This window comes from Herpailurus yagouaroundi, unplaced genomic scaffold (genome assembly GCF_014898765.1).
Source record: "Herpailurus yagouaroundi ecotype Mexico unplaced genomic scaffold, PumYag 213, whole genome shotgun sequence".
NCBI lineage: Eukaryota > Metazoa > Chordata > Mammalia > Carnivora > Felidae > Herpailurus > Herpailurus yagouaroundi.
Genome location: NW_024412444.1, coordinates 4,826,147 through 4,846,866, shown reverse-complemented (window position 1 = coordinate 4,846,866; position 20,720 = coordinate 4,826,147). Strand labels below are relative to the sequence as shown.

The 20,720-nt window shown below is 46.7% G+C and overlaps 1 protein-coding gene across 3 annotated transcripts in view; it reads right to left on the bottom strand.

Annotated features, from left to right (window-relative positions):
• PRICKLE2 (prickle planar cell polarity protein 2) overlaps positions 1–20,720 on the bottom strand; it is a 332,250-nt gene that overhangs the window by 144,867 nt on the left and 166,663 nt on the right. The window contains exon 1 of one of the 3 annotated variants that reach the window (XM_040454535.1): positions 19,670–19,961. The exons of the other annotated variants lie outside the window; for them this stretch is intronic. The gene's annotated coding sequence lies outside the window, so the exon portion shown is untranslated. Of the gene's footprint in view, positions 1–19,669; positions 19,962–20,720 lie in introns of those variants that run through there. 3 annotated transcript variants of the gene reach the window in all.

Genomic DNA, 20,720 nt, shown 5'->3' with positions numbered 1-20,720 from the left:
AAAGAAAGAAAGAAAGAAAGAAAGAAAGAAAGAAAGAAAGAAAGAAAGAAAGAAAGAAAGAAAAGAAACCATGATCACACAATACTTTGGCTAGTAACAGAACTTAAGGGAAGCTGAAAGATATGTTGAGAATTTAACTCTTAAAAGGAGATTCTGCAAATCAAAGCTGTCATTTAAAACTGTGATTTAAAGTGAACTCCTGTGATGTACAAACGTATCAAACATTTCCTCAGTATGATGAACTACCTTTAAACCTCTGACAATCTTTCCCCCTTCCATAAAGGAAAATACAAACATTAACGATCTAAGAAAATAAAAGCAGCTGCATTAAGTGTAGTACCGGTCTTGTCAAATGGAGGCTCAGTGTGAAACATTATTACTTACCAATAAACCACACACCCAACCGTTTGTTACTGCAAGGCCCTGAAAGGAGAGAAGCTACACAGTAAATGCCTTTGAAGGCTACACCACTCTTTTTCTTGAGCCTTATAGCTCATTGCTATAGCTCACAGCACCCCAAGAATATTCTGTGGTCCAAGTCTGAATCCCTCCCACTTTTGGGGGGGGGTACTTTTCTACTTTGCTGTCTTATACTATAAGTATGTTCCTATCACCCACACTATGATGGATGCTTCTGGAGGATAGAGCCTCTCTTGTGGAACACATAACGGGGAGCAAAGCCTCCTGCACACAATAGGGTGTCTCTAGCACGCATTACTTGTGTAGATTATCATTTATAAATTGCTCTCACATGGAGCTTCAGTTCAACCCCTTCCAGACACGTGGTAAGATCCGGTCTTTTTCTACCTATTTTCCTGAAGAGAAAACAGAAGCTTAATGACTAGCTCAAAGCCTGAAAATTCTTCAGGAGAGAAGCAGGAGGGAACTCAGGATTTCAAATGCTACTACTGCTTCCTTCCCCTTGACCACCAAAGGAAACGCTGATTTTAGCTCTCAACCATGGTGTTACCCATCAGCGGGTATTTATTTATTTATTTATTTATTTAATTTTTTTTTAAATTTTTTTTTCAATGTTTATTTATTTTGGGGACAGGGAGAGACAGAGCATGAACGGGGGAGGGTCAGAGAGAGAGAGAGAGACAGAGAATCGGAAACAGGCTCCAGGCTCTGAGCCATCAGCCCAGAGCCTGACGCGGGGCTCGAACTCACAGACCGCAAGATCGTGACCTGGCTGAAGTCGGACGCTTAACTGACTGCGCCACACAGGCGCCCCATACCCATCAGCGGGTTTTACGGAAGGCTATGAGAGCCAGGCCATTCCTGGGCCTACGTTACGAGTTCTCCTTGGGGAGCTATAGTCTCATGGGGCTATTCTGGGTTCGTCTCCTATTGGTATTTTCTGACATGGGCAAATATCCCCATGAGAGGGGAAGAAGTGGACCACACTGGGAACCAAAGGACTGTAGAGAGACCAAGTTTACCTTGCCTGTAGGTGGGCACAGGACCCAAATCAACTAACCAGAGCATCCCACACTACTCTCCCCTGCCCTTGATCAGTCCATGTGTGTGTGTCAGCAAGACGGGGCCAGTCAGTATTTTTTTCATGGGAAGGGCACTGGTAAGGACACCGGAAGACTGTGAAAGCCGTGCTCCTCATGTCACGGCACCCTCGGGTGTGAAGCTGCCAACGGTCACCTTTGGTGAAGAGTGGAGAAAGCCTGCCTGGAAAGGAAGCCAACGCACAGCAGAGCAGATGCGAGAGAAGAGTCCCTTGGGACATGGTGCAAGAATACATACACACTCAACGGACCCTGAAGTAAGATCCACCCCTCAGCATTCCCAAGAGCCAATACATTCCTTCCTTCTTGGCTTGTACTGCTCTGACTTGCAGTTCTGCACTTGGCAACCGAGGGCGGTCTCATTTACCGCACGGTGTGAAGGCCTCTATGGGCTTCCCTTCCAGCTTGGAGCGAAAACCCAAGTCCTTTTCCAGGCCAGCAAGGTCTTCTGTGCTCTGGCATCTATCTCCCCTCTTCCCTGCTCACCCACTCCCGCTCTAGCCCCAAGATCCTCCTCCTCACTGTTCCTCGACACCCCGGGCCTGCTCTGCGTGTGCTGGTCCCTCCGCCTGGGACACATCCCCAGTATCAGCGTGCCTTATATCCTCCAAGTTGACATTCAGCACACTTCCTCTGGACGGAGAGGAGCAGTCACAAGATACTCCTTAACATTTCTGTTAAGGGGCAGACGGTCCGTTTTGCACGCAAGGCTGAGAACTACAAGGAGGGGTCAGAGGTGACGGACTTGCTCACATCTGGGTGTCTGTTGCACACTGCTGCTCATTCTGATCTGCAGGCCTGAAGCTTTCAATTTCCAAGTCTGCGTCTGGGCCCCTTTGCCTATATTGGGTTTGCCTTTTGAGGGGAGCAGCCCCGTTGCATTTGGTGACTTAAGCTGATAACATTTCACATCTTGATTTCTACTTTGTCCAATACACCACAAATATTTACTAAGCTCCTAATACATGCCAGGCCCTGTTCTAGGCTCTGGGGACACATCAGTGCACACAAAGACGTATCCTCCTCCTCTCATGAACCATCCAAGGACAGGGATCTCTTGCCACTTTGGACGCAGCCATGATTTATTGCTTTTCTGGTCAGACGTTCCTATGGGTGAATTCACATTTTAATGGAATACACTGAAGACATTATAGCAAACAGATTAAGAACGTGTATGAATCAACCCACGATGGTCTTAAAAAAAAAAAAAAGAAAGGTAATAAGCATAGCCGACGCCTACGCCACCGGTCTTTCCTCACCTCTAATACAGGCCTTCTTTTCTCTTCTTTGGAACCTGACAGACCTCATTCAGGCCCTTGGTTCCACCAGTGATCTTATGATCTTGAACAAGTTACTGAACCACTTGGAGCTTCCCCTTCCTCCTCTGGAAAGTGACGGTCACAACAGTTTCCTATCTTCTAAGGCTGCTGGAAGAATTAAATGAAGTGCTTCAAATACGAAGCTTAAAATGATAAAAGAGGCAGCCATCAGCATAGGGAGAGCCTCTGCCACCAAAAGCCTGTGAAAATTACTTCCCCCACGGGCTGCCTCTTTCAGGAAATGCCATACTTGGTCACCACTGACTGTGCCCAGCCAGGTCTACCACATGCGAGGTGGGGGGGGGGGGTCCTATGGAAAGATCCCCTCCCCTTCAACTGGTTGACTGGTTGGAGAGAACGGAGTGTGGGGCTGTAACTCCTTCAGCTGAGCTGGCATGAGGAACAGAGTGGTGGGCATGATCCTGTATCATCCCAGGGTTGATCCTTTACCTCGAAGAGGGTGTTTTCTCCATGGTGAATTGGTCTATTTGCCAGGCAAGAGCACTTCGGCTATGGTTTGAAAGACACCAGTGGCATGAGCCTTGCCCACTGCTTCACACATCCCTTTCCTGCCAAACCAGGAGCCAGGATGCACAATGGCACAGGAGCAGCCAGGGAGCTTGTGATCAAGACTTGGCTGTGTAGCCCTTCGAGCCTTGGTCCCCGTAGGGGGCCTGGGTTTTCTCAGGGGAAAACCCTCAGTGGATGAGATCAGGGGTCAATAAACCTGTTCTGCTGAGATCAGAGAGTAAATCTTTTAGGCTTTGAGGGCCATGTAGTTCTTACCATCTCTGTCACAACTATTCAATTCTGCCCTTGCAGTATGAGAACAGCCATAGAGAAATAGACAAAACATAACTGAATGGGCATGAACGTGTTCTGATAAAACTGTGCACCAAAAAAGACTGCAGGCTGATCGACTGATGAATGGATAAAGAAGAGGTGGTGTGTATATACCGTGGAACATTACTCAGCGATCAAAAGGGAGGAAATCTTGCCATTTGCAACAACGTGGATGGAACTAGAGGGGATTATGCTAAGCGAAATAAGTCAGTCAGAGAAAAGACAGAGATCATATGATTTCACTCATATGTGGAATTTAAGAAACAAAACAGATGAACACAAGGGAAAGGGAAGCAAAAATAAGATAAAACCAGGGGGCGGGGGGCAAACCATAAGAGACTCCTAAATACAGAGAAATGAGCATTGCTGGAAGGGTGTTGGGCGGGGGGTGGAGGGGGTGGGTGGGGAGGGCTAAATGGCTGAGGTACATCAAGGAGGGCACTTGGTGGGAAGAGCCCCGGGTGTTACACATAAGTGATGAATCGCTAAATCTCATTCCTGAAGAAAACAAAAATTAAAAAAAGCATAAACACTGCAGGCTGGATGCAGCGGGAGTGCCATACTTGGCCGACTCCAGATTCGACGATCTTTTCTTGGTACCTTCCAGTTCTGAATGTCCATGATTTAATGACTCGAGATTCATCTCCTACCTGGCCTTACAGGAAGTCTCAGGGGCTAGAAAGTTCTAGGTTAGACAGAATTAAAACTTTAAGAAATAATAACAGCAGCTACCCCCTAACAAGTGGTTACTGGGTACCAGGTATTTTCCCGATGGCTTTATGTGCATTATCTCATTTTTTCCTCAGAGCAATTCTTCGAGGCACATACCACAATTAATCCATTTCACGGGCAAAGACACAAATGCTTATGCGGCGTAAGTGACCCGCCTAACATCATAAAAGTGGGAAATGGCAGAGCTGGGATGTGAACTGCTGTCTGACTCCAAAGTCCTTGTTAAAAACTCATCAACTATGGGATCATCACGAAGTTGTTCGGAGACCGACCCCTGCTGGTCTCTCTCTACCTCCTACCCTGGATAATCCATGAACCCTCTACAAGTTCACGTGAGAAACCCTGTTCTTGCATACCACATAAGTTAAGAGCTGGCCTAAAAATAACACAAGAGTTCACTACCTTAGACGATGAATTGCCTTTTAATGCATAATAATTGACTCCTTGACCAGCTCAAGACTTTACAGCGGCTAGAATACCTACAGCAAGCCTTATTTGGAAGGTGACCATAAGACAGGCCCCGGGTCTGCTGACGCGGCCTGCACTCTCTCACCCCATGCAAACACAGCCCCATTTAAAGAATTTTTTAAACTAAGAAGGGTGGGGCCCCCGCCAGGAAGAACCAAGGGTCTGCATCTGGCTCTGCATCTTGCCGTGGTTTGTCATAATGAAACGAATCATAAACAGAACCCTCAAGAAACAGTGGCCTTGGAAAAAAATCAAAGGGCAGCTTGGAATGTGCACGGGACCTGCTGGCTGATCACACGAGAGGCGTTTCAAGGTGGGGAGTCTGCTGACGCTCCATCAATGCCTGTGCACTGTCTCACTGTGTTCAACTTCAACCAAGTCTCCATGAACAACTGGCGATTATTAATGCGGTCTCCTAGGGCCCCTCAGAGAGATGGAAGTCTGTAATAATAGAGGTGGAGGGTTTGGTTCAGCCACGGCTCCCTTCCCTGTTTGGTGGCAGACAACTGAACCCTCCAGAGAGTTTTAGTCCACAGCAGGCGCAGTGAAAATGTTAATGCAACAACTGAATAAATATTTAATGGCTCTTCCCTTCGCTTGCTGATGCGATTAAGCAGAAGCCTCATTACTAAAACCTACTTTCACCTCCTCTTTTATTTATGAGCTTGATTCCTTTGTATCATCACACAGCCCAGTTTAGACAAACCAAAGTCCTGAATACAGCAAAAAGAGGAACAAACAATTCAATACGAGACCATTAGAACTCAGTGTAACTCATCTCCTGGCAAGAAGCTTTGCTCCTGGCTCCCAACCTGACACGCGAGACTGATCTGGACACGAAGCCGCTTTGGGAATATGGACTGGCTATGTTTATGGTGATGGGAATCTTCAGAGGAAGGTGAACAAAAAGATGGGCCCCTGAATCCATTTCTCACCTCCTCACTGGCCAGGACTGGTTACTTATTATTACAGCAGACTGTAGAACACATTTAACCAATAATAATCTGTGTCAATGGATTTCCTTCTACCCCCCCCCCCCAATGACCCTATGCACTGAGTCCAGCCCAAATGTCACCACTACTTGGGAACTTGGCCTATTTCTCCCCCCAAGTCAAAATTAAATCATTCCTTCCGTCGTAATCCCGTATGTTTTGTTGAAAATGCGATCACAGCTTTTCTCTTACAGGGTGACTGAAGTATTCTAGTCAAAAGCAGGATAGTCGCAAGTGAAGACTCAAGTCTGTGTGCCTGGGGTTGCCATGTACAGCCCTGTGGTCCTGAACAAGGGACTGACCCTCTCAACACTGTCCTGACTTGTCCTTAACGTGGAGGGGACAGTGGTACCCCCAAGGACTGCAGGGAGGTTACCGGAGTTAAATTGTTTGGTACTTAGCAAGCACTCAGATGTTCTGATAGCTGGACATCTGTACCTATACCTATATTATTCATATATATATATATATATATATACACACACACAGACCTATATATAGGTACGAGCTTTCAGATTCTGCCCACATGCATGGAATATGTACAAGTATGTCAGATGTGTAGTAAGCAGAAGGCAACTGAGACCTCGTATCCACCGTTCCCCCGCTTCCCAGGCAGGAAAAGAAGTTGTGGGCCAAGCTGGCTAAATGCCAAGCCAGAGTTGTGAGGATGATCAGGTTAAGAGGCCACAGGCCCAGGCACTGTTTCCTTGCTCCTATGTCTGCTTCCAATCTACCTTGGTAGGTAAGTGGGCTCATGACAAGGCCCGCCAGCTTTCTCTCTGAGTGCCTCAGCTTCTTGGTCACTGTATTTGCTTCCCGTTCTGTGTGACTGCAGAAAAGGTTCGGTAGGATCTCAAGATTTGCATTAGTGTTCAGGGGGAAGTAAGGAGGCCTCCTTTAGGCTTTGGCCACAGACACGTGCCCTCGTCCTGCCTTTAAAGGGCCCTCTGCTGAAGGATGATGGGTGTCACCCCTCCTTACAGGTACCGTGGGAATGTCTTTGTAAGGAGCAAGGATACACACAGATCACTCACCACCTCATTCCTAATGTTACGCACGTAGACCTCCCCACAAGGCTTAAGGGTAGACTCGGGGAGAGGGAAAGAAGACTCCGAAGTTAGGTAGAGCTGGTTCAACTCCCAGTCTGCTACCTCATGGCCCTGGGGAAGATGGCAATCTCCCCAAGGTTCACCTTCTGTCCTTGTTACATATGGCAGAGATCTCCAGTTACGGATCCCAACTGATCTCCTGCCCCCTGCGTAGTTAGGATTCCAACTGTTCTCTCAGCACACTGACATCTGGACAAGACACCCTCTTCTGCAGAGATGTGTGATCACGTGACCACGTCCTGCCAACGAGACCGGGGTAGGAGTGGGTGGCACTTTGAGAGGTTGCCTTAAAAAAAGAGGAGATGGGCACTTCTTCCCTTTCTTCTTGCTTACTGAAATGCAAATGTGCTGGCAGTGGCTGGCACCAGGGGGTGATTTTGAGGACAGAAGCCGTATGCTGAGGTTGGCAGGGCAGTTAAAATAAACCTAGGTTACTATGACACAGAGAAGCTGCCACATCAGCCCTCACAGTCACCTCTAAACTTCTTTTTACAGAGAGAGAAATACATGCTTAACACATTTACGCCATTATGGAGTTTTTCTCTGTCCTATGCAGCCCAACTTAATCCTTACTGATACATAAAGCTCAGCAAAAATGTAAATAAGAAAGACTATGGCCTGCAGGTCCAATCCAGCCCAGCACCTGCTTTTATAGGGCCCACTGGACAAAAGTGATTTTCTGAGATCAGCATTTGCCATCAATTTCACGAGAGGGAATAATAATGACCATCCCACCTCCTCAAAAAAAGAATTCCTTTCTTCTCATTAGTAGGCCTATATGATGGAAAACATTGCTCTCAGTTATTATCACTACACTATGGATTTTGTCAATAAAAATTTTGTGGAAATCTGATCTGACATTATGTAAGTACCTACATTCTGTCCCCCCCCCCCTTTTTTTTTACTTGCAAAACCTAAAATATTTACTGTCTGGCCCTTTACCAAAGAAACGTCTGTTGACTCCCAACAGAGACCCATGACCCTGCTGGTCATATTTTTAAAAGGCTTAATAAAGGGCAGCTATCATTATAATTATATCTCCAAAGGAGGTTGGCAGAGAAGTTCCTCAAACATTTGTTCATTTTTGTGAGAGATGATAATCCTATAGAAAAGCATGGCTTAACTTTTTGTTGACTTTAAGAGATAAGAAATCTTCCAGAGTCAACCTCACCCTTCCCAAGCAGCCCCACTTGCTTCCCACTTCTTGGACATCAGGCAATAGAAAATAAACCCAAGAGCATTACAAAGACATTGACAATGTATTGTTTCCCAGGCCTCCCTTCCCACTCCACCTGTCATAGGCCAAGTTTAAGGCCACCTATCACAGAAAGGGACAAAATGGATAAGACAAAGCGACACAATAAGCCCAATTTCACTTAGACCTCTCTGGAACGTCCCCAAGCCTGATATCCATCCTCTAGGCCCCCAGCTAATTCCAGATTTGACACGGGTAACCTTGCACAAATTAACACAACACCAGGCAAAGCCACAAATAGGATTCTACCGTTCACCGTATGGTAGTAATGCTTCATCCATAATTAAACTCAATTCGGGGATCTAGGAAGAATCTCTCAGGCACGTAACACCAGGAACGGTTGAAGTGTACGTTCCCACCTTCCCCAACAAAAGGAAAATTATATGGCTGAGTCAAACCAGCAGCTCCCAACCTTTGTCGGCAATGATGCCAAGTTTCTGGCTCATGCCCACATCACCTACCAGGCGGTGCCAACTCTTCCCTCCACTCTTCTGCCCCCAACCTTCAGATGGACACACGCTCTAATCTATAAGACAGTCTGGGTTGTTCTAAATGCCAGACTTGGGATTATGAAATGGGCATGTACGACTGCTTCAGTGGAGGCCTCGGGTGTTTGTGACCCGTCTCGTCTCTCCTTAAGCCTGTCAGCAGAGGATGGGTGCAGTTCGCACTGGCAGTGGGAGCGTGGGTAAATGAATGGGGTGGCACTGAGCGGGATGCCAGGAGGTGGAGTTGTATCCCTGGCTGGGTGTTAACCGACTACTTTGAAATTACCACATTTGGTTCCAGCCCACTGGAAAGCAGGCCAAGGGAAGAATATTCTGGAAAGTGTGGTCATTCAAGATATTTCAACCATCATGGACCCATAGGATTGGCCAACAGTTTAGGGGCTGGTGGGTAGGAGGGAAGGAGAATGGTTCCTTCAAAGCAGCCATGACCCTTGGTTATGAGACACTCTCCATGTTGCAAAAGCATCTGAAACAGGCTATTGGCAGAGGGAGGCGGAGGGAAGAGTTCTGGACTAAAAGTACTATGGATTGCGTTCTAGCATTATATATTCCCCAAAAGGATATATACTCAAATGACCACTGTAGTACTCTTGTAATAGCCTCTGATTAGAAACTAACCAAACACCCCTCAACAATTACATGGGCACAATGTGGTCTAGTTAAGAACAGAACACTAAACAAGTACAGCTAATGATCTGCAACTACATACAACAAAATGATGGACTCTCACAAACCAAACACTGAGTCAAAGAATCCAGACACAAAAGAGTGCCAGTTGTAGGATTCTGTTTCTAGAAGACATAAAAACAGGAAGACTCTGTTAGAAGTAAGGATGCTAGAAGTAAGGATACTGGTTAGTGTTAAAAGCCTGAAGAGGGGCACAGAAGGGGCTCTGGGGCACTGGTGACATTTGATTCTTGACCTGTGTGCTAGTGACATGGGTGTGGTCAGTTTACCCAATCTCCCTGAGCTAAACGCCTATGTTCACTTTCCTGTATGTATATTATACTTCACTCAGAAGACTTAAAAAATATAATGAGGCCTTTGAGAGATCCAGAACCGTCCACTAGTTCTAAAAGGAATGTGGCCATTTGGTGTGAGGAAGCAGTCTCTATTACCTCACGTGACAATAAAGTTCAAAGAGAAGGAACAAGGTAAGAGTGGTAGGAATAACAGTGATAGTAAAAACATGTAATTACAGTAATAAGCTAATAGCACTTACCTGTGCCAAGCACGCTGGAAGAATGACCTCATTTAATCTTTTTTGTTAAAAAAATTTTTTAAATGTTTATTTATTTTTTATTAAAAAAATTTTTTTAACGTTTATTTATTTTTGAGACAGAGAGAGACAGAGTATGAACGGGGGAGGGTCAGAGAGAGGGAGACCCAGAATCTGAAGCAGGCTCCAGGATCTGAGCTGTCAGCACAGAACCCGATGCGGGGCTCGAACTCACAGATTGTGAGATCATGACCTGAGCTGAAGTCGGCCGCTTAACCGACTGAGCCACCCAGGCGCCCCATGTTTATTAGAGAGAGAGAGAGAGAAAGAGAGAGAGGCAGACTATAAGTGGGGGAAGGGCAAAGAGAGAGGGAGAGACAGAATCAGAAGCGGGCTCCAGGCTCTGTGCTGTCAGCACAGAGCTCGACACGGGGCAGCGGTGGGGGGGCGGGGGGGGGGGGGTCGAAACCACAAACTGTGAGGTCATGACCTGAACTGAGCCACCCAGGCAACCCCTGTTTTTTGTTTTTTTAAATGTTGGTCTATTTTTGAGAGAGAGTAAGAACGCATCGCATGAGAGGGGGAAGGGCAGAGAGCAAGGCGGGGACACAGGATCCGAAGCAGGCTCTCTGCTCTCAGCACAGAGCCCAATGCAGGGCTTGAACTCGTGAACTGCAGGACCACGACTTGAGCCAAAGTCTGACACTTAACTGACTGAGCCATTTAGGCATCCCACCTCATTTCATCTTTATCATAACCCTATGAAGTATGCACAATCACATCCCATGTAATAGGGGAGGGGACTGAGGTTTTGAGGGGTAAAGAAACGGTCCCTGTCTCTTGATTAAAGCATTCTACTTGCTTCCCCATGTAGTTGTCGGGGGTGAAGCTCTTGGCAGAGCAAGGACTTGATCCAGGTCTCCTGACTCCTGACTCAAATGTCCTTGTGCAAGGGTGAAAAATGACCCCGCAAAGATAGGTCCATATCCTAAATCCTGGAACCTGTAAATGTTATCTTATTTGAGAAAAGGGTCCCTGTGGATCAAATTATAGATTTTGAAATGAGAAGATTCTTCTGGATTATCTGGGTGAGCCAAAATGTCATTGTAAATATACTGATAAGAGAAAGGCAGAGGGAGATTTAACACACACACACACACACACACACACACACACACACACACACTCACACAGAAGGCCCTGTGAAGACAGAGGCAGGTACTGGGAGTGATATGCCCACAAACCAAGAAATAACAAGGACTGCTTGCAGGCACCAGTATCTCCCAGAGCTTCCAGAAGGAGTATGGCTCTGCCGACACCTTGATTTTCAAAGCTCTAGAACCCAAAACTGTGAAAGAATATATCTCCTTTGCTAAAAGGTACCGAATGAATGACACTTGGATACAGCAGGCCTAGGAAACTAATACACTCCCCACCCCCTAAATATCATTTGGCATCATCTCAAGACGGTGTTCTATCGGGTGGTGACAGGTGTCCCCGGGATCACGCAGATTTGGGAAACAAGGTTAGATCGATTTCTTTTTTTTTTTTTATTTTTTTTTCAATGTTTATTTATTTTTGAGACAGAGAGAGACAGAGCATGAACGGGGGAGGGTCAGAGAGAGAGGGAGACACAGAATCTGAAACAGGCTCCAGGCTCTGAGCCGTCAGCCCAGAGCCCAATGCGGTGCTCGAACTCACGGACCGCGAGATCATGACCTGAGCCGAAGTCGGCCGCTTAACCGATTGAGCCACCCAGGCGCCCCAAGATCAATTTCTTTATAGGTGAACTTCTCAGGACCTCTCCTGTGTTTCCTGTGCTGCATGTATGTTTCAGAAGGGATACGGTAATGCAGAATTTCCCAAACTTAACTGGAGGATCCCACCAAATATTCCTAGGAAGCACTGTACTGTACAGAAAGCACTGATGAGACCCACGAGGGAAACAAAGGCCTAAAAAGTTAAGGGTTACTACTTTGCTAAGCTCATGATTATTTTTCTAAAGCCCTCAAAACACAGCTCAGTAGTTACCAGGTCAAGAGAGTTGGACTGGATAATCTCCTTGGGCCCTTCCAAATCTAACCATCTCATTCCTTACAGACAGGACCAAAGATGATTCTTGTCCACACACGGCAGACATTACTCATCAATCACAGCACCGCCCCCTGAGCTCTGTAAGGGCCCTTTAATGCTTCCAACCAGAGCTCCGAGCAAATAAGCCCCCTGCACTGTTCCTGTTCTAGTGACTGGATCAACAATACAAATAAACCGTGGTCATTGCGTTTCCAGAAATGCCTGTATCAACTGTCTTCCCACCCAGGGAAAGACATCCTCATCCCCACCAATACTTGTTGATTTTTACTCTTTACAATCCTTTGCTTTGATTATTAAATGAGTATTCCAGTAATGGCGCTGGGTGAGAGTCTTTGCGAACAGGGAGGGGAGGAAGTTTGGGGCACTATACATCCAGGGCAACCTTTGTTCTCTGGGCAAGATTTTCTCTGACAGATTAAAATACACACATGTTTACTGCCCTCTGAGTTCCAAAGCCATTTTGTGGGAGTTTCAGTAAATCTTAAAAATCTCTGCATCTCAAGTAATGTTCCCAGAGCAGCAGCGGATCTAGTAAGGTTTCCTCAGCAGGAGAGCTAGGGTCTTCAAAGAAAACCATTAGCTGTGGGGACAATTTTTAAAAGGTGATAAAACACTAATGCCTCACTCCTACTGAGATAACACCTTCCTCCAAAGAGTTTATAGACCTCTACAAAGGGCAGCTGTCACTGACCTTGTTTTGTAATTAAGCAAAACAAAACAAAGGGTCAGAAACATTAAATACGTGGATTTAGTGGGGTCACAAAGGACATAACTCTTCCCATCCCCAAGAAGGAAAATGGAGACAAGAAAAGGAGAAGAGTAATAAAAACAGAACTTTAAAACTGTTGATTAACAATTTTCTTGCAGTTGGGTCCATCAGACACTGAGCTCGGTGACTGTCATTCAACTTAGCGAGCCCCTACTGTGCATGGAAGATGGGAACTGAATCACAATCCCTGCCCTTCAGAAGGGGGAGGCAGACAGCACACTGAAAAACAAATACTTCTATCTTGAGAAGTGCTTGGGACAAAAGTTAATAAGGTTAACATGGCAGAGAAAAATATAGTGTGTGTGTATTGGGGGTGGTGAAGCAAAGCCAGGTAGGGAGCCCTCTTGGTAGAATGACATTTAAGCTAAGAAGGTCCATGATGAGAAGTTGCCAGCCAGGAACAGTTCCAGAACATTCTGAGCAGAACCAATAGCAAGTACAAAGGCCCAGAGGCAGGCAGGGGCTTGGGGTGTTAAAGGGCTAGTATGACTGGAGCACAGATGCTGGTGGTCAGGGGAGGGACATGTCTGTACAGAGACAGGTTTGGGCCCACAAGGCTGGGGTGGGAGCGGGGATCTCATAGCTCATGGTAAATTGCTTAGAGTTTGTCTTTACCGTAATGGGAAGCTGCTAGAAGGTGCTAATAAGGGAGCGAGATATCTGATGTAGGCTTTAGAAACTCTAGGTATTTGGGAAGGTTACTGAGTAATCAAGGGGAGGCATGATAGTGGCAGTCTAAAGTTATGCATGCAGATGGTGAGCAGTGGTCCCGTTTGGGATATTTATCTTTTCTAGCATATTTAAAAAAATTTTTTTTTTTCAACATTTATTTATTTTTGGGACAGAGAGAGACAGAGCATGAACGGGGGAGGGGCAGAGAGAGAGGGAGACACAGAATCGGAAACAGGCTCCAGGCTCTGAGCCATCAGCCCAGAGCCTGACGCGGGGCTCGAACTCCCGGACCGCGAGATCGTGACCTGGCTGAAGTCGGACGCTTAACCGACTGCGCCACCCAGGCGCCCCTCTAGCATATTTTTTTAATTGAGGTGTAATTTACATCCAGCAAAATGTGTATTTTACACGGAGAGTCTGATCGATTTTGACAACTGCCTATACCTGCGATACCTGCTCTCTAATCGAGATAGAAGCATCTTCGGAACCCCGGAAAGTGACCTGAAGCCCTTCTCCAAGCACTTCTCCCTTTTCCCTTCCCCATGTTCCATATGGAATATATTTTTGAGGTACAGTCACAAGGACTTATTCCCACTGGATTGGACAAAGGAGTGTGTGGAAAAGAGAAAGACGAAAGATGGCCAAAGTATGTACAGCTCAGCAGCTGGGTGCCTGGGGTGTCCATGTGCTGATGTGGTAAAGGCTCGGGCAGGGGGATAAATCTAGGGTTGTGCTTGGACACATGAAGTTTGAGAAGCCTGTTTAACACCTAATAAAGACACTAAGAACAGAGGTATGTACCTAAGCGTGGAGCTCAGGAGAGAGGAACAGGCTGAACATGTCAACTGGAGAGTCATCAGGATGTGACAACATGCAGCCAAGGACTGATGTCACACAAGAGAGCAAGCAAAAGGAGCGATAAAAGATCATGAAGAAAGGGGACAAGAGCCGTCCAGCTTTGAAAGAACAAGTGGAGGAGAATAAGCAAAGGAAGATAGGGTGAGTGGGACACAGAGAAGCTCAGAGAGGGAGAGAAGAAAACCAGGAGGAGGCAATGATGCTCCCAGAGGTCTCAGAGGAATGTTTCCGACAGGTGGAAGGCAATCTCTTAACTTATTTAACTTGATGTAAAGCTCTGTGGGGTAGGTGCCATCATTACTTCCATTTCAGAGAGAAGGAAACGGAGGTTCAGAGATGTAAGTGACCTGTCTAAAGGCACACTACCAATAAGTAGAGCTAACATTGGGAAACACAACAGTTCCTCCAGCTGTATCATGCAGCACAGTAACAGGTGACCCTGCAAAGGGGTTCTGGGGTCACATCAACAGGAAACACGTACAGCGAAAGAGGTTTCTCTACTCCAGGGCTCAGAGCCTTGAATATACTCCTATGAATTGTGACTCCTCAAAAAAGGATGTGGGATGTCCCGTTTTGCACACACACAAGGAACTCATTTTTTGTTTTCTTGTTTGGAAGTGCAAGCTGCCAACAGGTGCTCCCTAGAACATGGACCTGGAACCGCTGCTTGCTGGAAGGCAACATAAGAGCATCTTCAGAATGTGTGTGAACAAAGCCCAAAGCGCCTCCTTGGTCGTTCCGTCACTTGTACCCAAAGGAGAAAGGGTTGACATGAACATTCCATTTTACAGATAATGGAGGCAAAGCTCATGAGGTTAAGTGGTTTGTCCTATATCACAATCTTGCAGCAATTAAGCAAGATAAATCGGCACTAGTCCATGTGCCCAGAGGCAAGGGAAATCAGGTCAGGCCAAGGGGGAATCAGGCAAGAGGTCTAAATGAGACTCCTCCTCTCTGCCTCTCCTAATCACAATATTTCCTTTGCGTTTGTTTTCTGCAGGAAATCTGCCCAGATTTATACAGAATACGAAGGGAAATGAGGGACTTGAGGTGGGCTTATGCCATGGGCAACAGGAAAAGGCTTCTACCTTCTTGGGCATGTGAACCATGAGGGGTCACGTGGGGGGACCCTGTGGAAGTGGATGGACAGATGCACAGGCATTGGGAAAAGGCCCAGGGAAGGGAACAGAGCTGCCTTAAAGATTTCAAAAGCTGGGGGACTGAAAAGCACCTCACAAATCAATCAGTCTGATCTTGACTTGTCTTGGTTCAGCACTTAGAGAACTCAGGGCAAATTAGCTGGACACTCCTCAAGTATTAACATGAATGCCTACACTCCTACTCAGTCTTCCTCAATTCTGCCTCAGCAGACTGTATAGAAGGGGTCCCTGTCGATTAGTGTCTTCTAAATGCCAGCATCTTAGAAAAGGGGCCTTCAGCAGAGAGAGATGGGGGGAGGGTCAGTCAGCCCAACCTGTAAGAGAAGACCTCCCAACCACCACGAGCATAAGCTTGAGCACATGGATGATGGAATTGGAAAGTTACTGGTTCAGGTCCCTCGCGTGGCCACTTAGTAGCTGTGTGACCCCAGGGAGTCACCGAACCTCTCTGAGCCTACCCTTCCTTAACTGTGAAATGGGCATGATAACAGTGCCTATTTGGGTTACTGGGAGGATTTTAAATGATCATGAACAAAAAAGCAAAAGCTGTTTCAAGACAGAGCCCAAGGTCCGGCCTGGGATGCTTCTTAAAACGCAAATTCCCAGGTCACACCACAGATCTACTGAAACAGACTCTCTGAAGGATATTCTTATGTGCGGTGCAGTCTAAGAAAGGTTGGTGAGACGTTTAGTCTGTGCTTCGCAAAACGTCAGTAAATGAACAGCTACCATTCTGTTTATTATCATTTACAACGCGCAAATAGGAGACCTTTACTCCAGCCTTAACAGCCAAGTGGTCAAAAATGGAACTGTCTGGAATCCAACTCAACAGATAACTTGCTCATCCTGAGAAGCCTGAAGAGAACCTTGATCAGTGAAAACACTAAAATGAGTAATTACAGCAGCCCAGGTGAAAGCCAAGTAAGCTAGTAACCTTTTGCAAATGTTTCCAACCAATCAAGTCTTCATAAGTGTACGGTTTTTGAAGAAAACGTGGCATGAAGGAAAATTTTCAAAGACGTGATAAGCAACGTCACGTGCATACATGGATTAGTATCTTCTTGGAAGGTGCTTTGTGAGGAGAGAGACCCCCGTGATGGGTACCATGATTTCTACACAGAGGACGACTGGTAAAAGTCAAACGTGAAGCAATTCTCAAAGGCCCATGGGCTAAATTTGCAGGGAAATCATTCATGAGTCTTCCCAGACACTGAGTCCCACAGTACTTGCATCTGTCTGTCCCCTCCACCACCCCGACACCTTCCGTTGTTCTGGAAAATGTCCAGATACAATCTCTGCAAAAAACAAGTCTTCCCCTGCTTGTCACGCAAAGCAGCAGGATATGAAAAAAAGAACGTCACCAAAACAACTGCATGGTAATCAAACGCTCAGTGTCCTGAAAAAGAATCCCTTGCCATTTAGATTTTGAGAAAATAAAAAAGAGCAGAGAAACGTTTTTTGAACGTTGCATTTAAACTCGCACTACCATTTTCATAAAGTTTCATTTTATTCAACAAGGGTTACCATTCTGTGCTCTGGCAGCTAAAAACATGACTCCCTCTGCTTCCTCTCATTGACATTGGAAGAGTGCATGGAGTTTATTTTCACCCAGAGCTCTCCTATTTGATGATGTGGCCAGGAAGTGCTTAATGGGAGGGGGTCAGGGAAGATTAAGAAAAATAGCCTGGGGAGCACAGCATCTCTAAGCTTTGGTTTTCCCAATTACTAAAAACCATAGATCTCTAAGCACAACTTGACAAAATGGTGCGTTGTGTCCCCTAGTTGTCCCTTCCAGGCTTTTAATTGCCCATCCTCCACACCGTTGATGCACGATGCACTTTGTGGTAAACTCAACACAGAACCCCTCTGTCTTCTCTGCACACAGCTCTACACAGACCATAAATGTCACCACCAAATTGGTGAGCACTAGATCCAAGCCTGGCGCATCTCCTTCCTCGAGACATCTGTGTCCCTAAGGATAACAATCCCGGCTTAAAGGAAATCTTGGGAAAAGCAGCCAAGAGCTTTTCCTGCTGAGGCTGGTGGGAGGAGGCCAATGGGGAAGTGCGCTCGATAAAACTGTCTCAAAAATAAGTTCCATCTTAAAAAGCTCATGAAGGGAATGAGAGAGTTATTTCAGTCTTAAATGAAAGCACAACCCCCAAAATAAAAAATAAAAGGCTTGTTGATGGAGAAGCTTGAAAGACTGGGAGTTGAGGTTATCAATGCAGAAAGATTGCCTGGTAACACAGCTTTCTTGTATTACACCCAAAGCTGTGTACCATCTGAGGCTGATTCAGGAAAATACTCAAATCTCCTGGTAATTTCCTGCAGACAGGACGTTTAATCATCTCCAAGCCTCCACCGCAAAAGGGGGAAAAAAAAAACCAACAAACCCTAAACCAAATGATTCACACTCTTAAAACGAATCTGCCTTCAGAACAAGAACCATTTTCTGCTCTTGAAAAGCAGCCACGATTTGTTATTCTAACAAAGTGTTCCTTTCCTCCAAACAGAAATAAAAGTCACTCGAGGAGGGCTTGTACTGATTTCTGTTCTGCATTTCTTGAAACTTCCATTCAGTCAACAGTTTCTCCTGGCAGGTTCTCAGAAATCCAGGGGGAGCTGGGTAGTCAGTGACTAAGAACATAGGATCATTTTTATAAGCCTCCCTTCCCCCGACTTTTTGGCCCCATGGGAAGATGTTTTATTGTAGGACGAGCAGAATTAGCTGCACATATAAATTCTTCATTGCTCAGCTCACTTGACACCTTTATCTGAATTGCCCAACGGCTGGGAAGATTTGGCAACTGACAATTTGAAAAGGAAATGCCCCCATCCTCCCCAAGCGCTATTTGTTCGCTCTGTACATACACGGGGCCATAGCCATCTTTCTCAATATTCAACCAGTTGCACAGATAAAAACATCTGTTTGCAGAAAGCAGGGAACCCAAAGCATACAAATGATACACACCACCTAAACAACTGGAAAGGAAGGCCAGTCCAGCAAAATGAGGTCTGCTAAAAGTCAAAATATTTTCATATGGGCAGAAATGGAGTTTGGCAATCCAAGCATCAGACTTTGCTCCAATTTTGGAAGGCATTTCTTCCAGCTGCTTCAATTTAAAAAAAAAAAAAAAAAAATCTCTGACCCTTTGCATTAGGCTTCCAGCTTCTTGCTTCATTTATACACAAGTGAACAGACTGGGGAGGGAGAGGAGGGAAGCTAAAACTGTGTCTTTTCAATAAACTTTCCCTCCTCCCCTCCTCCCCCCCAACCCCATGGATTATTTTGGTTTTAAAATGTCCTAGGATAACAGCTTCCCCGGGCATTCTAGATTTGCATGCTTCCTGTCCTCATCAGGTCCTGACTCCCAGAAGTGGAGGGTGCCTTTGGAAACTTGCAACAGTAGGATTCCAATAACTATCCCCCAATCCCCACATACAGACAAAAGCTTTCTCCATCCTATAGGCTCCCCTAACTGAACTTAGAGGCCAGGAGACGGGAGTCTCTTCCCCACTTCCAGGCGCCCCCCCCCACCCCAATTCATACAGAATACATGAACGTTTCCAGACCTGCTTAATTATGCACATCTACCAAGGAGAAAAGAAATGAGTATTAAAAGTTCTAGGAAGACAAGCAACGAGGAGCATGGGGAGGAGGACTTCATTTTTGGATGACCTTCGGGAAGACACTGAAAATATTTTTTGATAGCGTAAGGGAAAGAAAGAAGTAGGTCACTAGCAATAAACACGTTTTACATATTTGAGGAAAGTGAATTCTAAGATCATGATGAGGGTTTCAAAGGCAAGTTCAGAGAAGTTGAAATGTTTCCCCCAAAGTCGTCCTAACACAGGCACAGCCATCGCCCCCCCCCCCCCCCCACGCCAAGGTATCATTGTCACTATTACCGGTTCATGATGGTGCTGCGCAATAGCCGGTAGACAGATCAAAACAATCTCTAGGTCCCCTCCCCAGAGCTCATGACCTCCTCAGTGTCTCTGTGTTGCAAGGCGCATCACTACCAGGGGTTAGCGTCCCAGCAGCTCAAGGCTCCCATGCCTGGGAGGGTCGTGAAAACCAGAAGCCACGGCACCCCAGCGCCCCCTCGCCCCCTCGGTGCTCCCGGGCCACAGGGGGGCCACTTACCAGGCTCAGCCTCGCATTGCTCGCCGCTGCGGCGCCTCTGCTGGCGGGGATGTGGGGGGAAGGGGGAGGGGGCCGCAGACCTGGGGACAGGGGGTGCGGCCGCGGCTAAGAAGCCCAGCGGGGCGTTGGCCGCCAACTGCCCGGAGCCAGAGGGGGCCCTGCGGGGGCTCCGCGCAAGGGGGGTGACATTCCCGGGGCTGTGGCAGCTGCTCCGTGCGCAGCTCCGGGTCCAGGATAATCACTCAGGTCCTGGGGAGAGAAGCTTCAAGCTCTCCAGGCTGCCTCCCTGCTGCTTAAAGGGACGCCTCTCCACCTCCCACTCTGCTTATTGGTGAAAATTCCAAGCCACAGGCCAATCCTAGGCCTGTTCCCAAATTGAGATTTCAATCAAGGGAGCTACTGCTTTAAAATTAGAAAGGGCTGATGGCTGGTGGGGGGAGGGGGGGGTTCAGCCACCTTTCAGAAGCAGAAGGACCCAGGTTCTCTGGCTATTGCATGCAGAGGTCCTGGGAACTGGCAGTGGATGTAAGAGCAAGATGATACTGGAAGGAGAACTGCCGGAAGACAGGGGACATGCTGGACCCTCATCCTTCACCCCTCTGCTCCATCCCCCTCCCCCCCCAGTTCACTCATCATTCAAGGGTCATCCAATTTATCACAGATGCTGGACACCCTCTATTCCTCGGAAAAGCCTCCAAGCCATGTGCTCCTAAAGCCTCCGCATTATCTCCCCTTCCAGACACTCATCACATTTTGTGTGTGTGTGTGTTTTTTTTTTTCCTGAATCTGTCTGTGCCTTTACAAGGCATGTTCCACCAGAGCAGGAATGTTTTCACCAATAATCACACTGTATCACCCCCTGCCTGGAACACTGTGAGCTCTCAGTAAATATCTGAGGGAGGGAGGGAGGGAGGGAGGGAGGGAGGAAGGAAGGAAGGAAGGAAGGAAGGGGGGAGGGAGGGAGGAAGGAAGGAAAGAAGGAAGGAAGGAAGGAAGGAAGGAAAGAAGGAAGGAAGGAAGGAAGGAAGGAAGGAAGGAAGGAAGGAAGGAA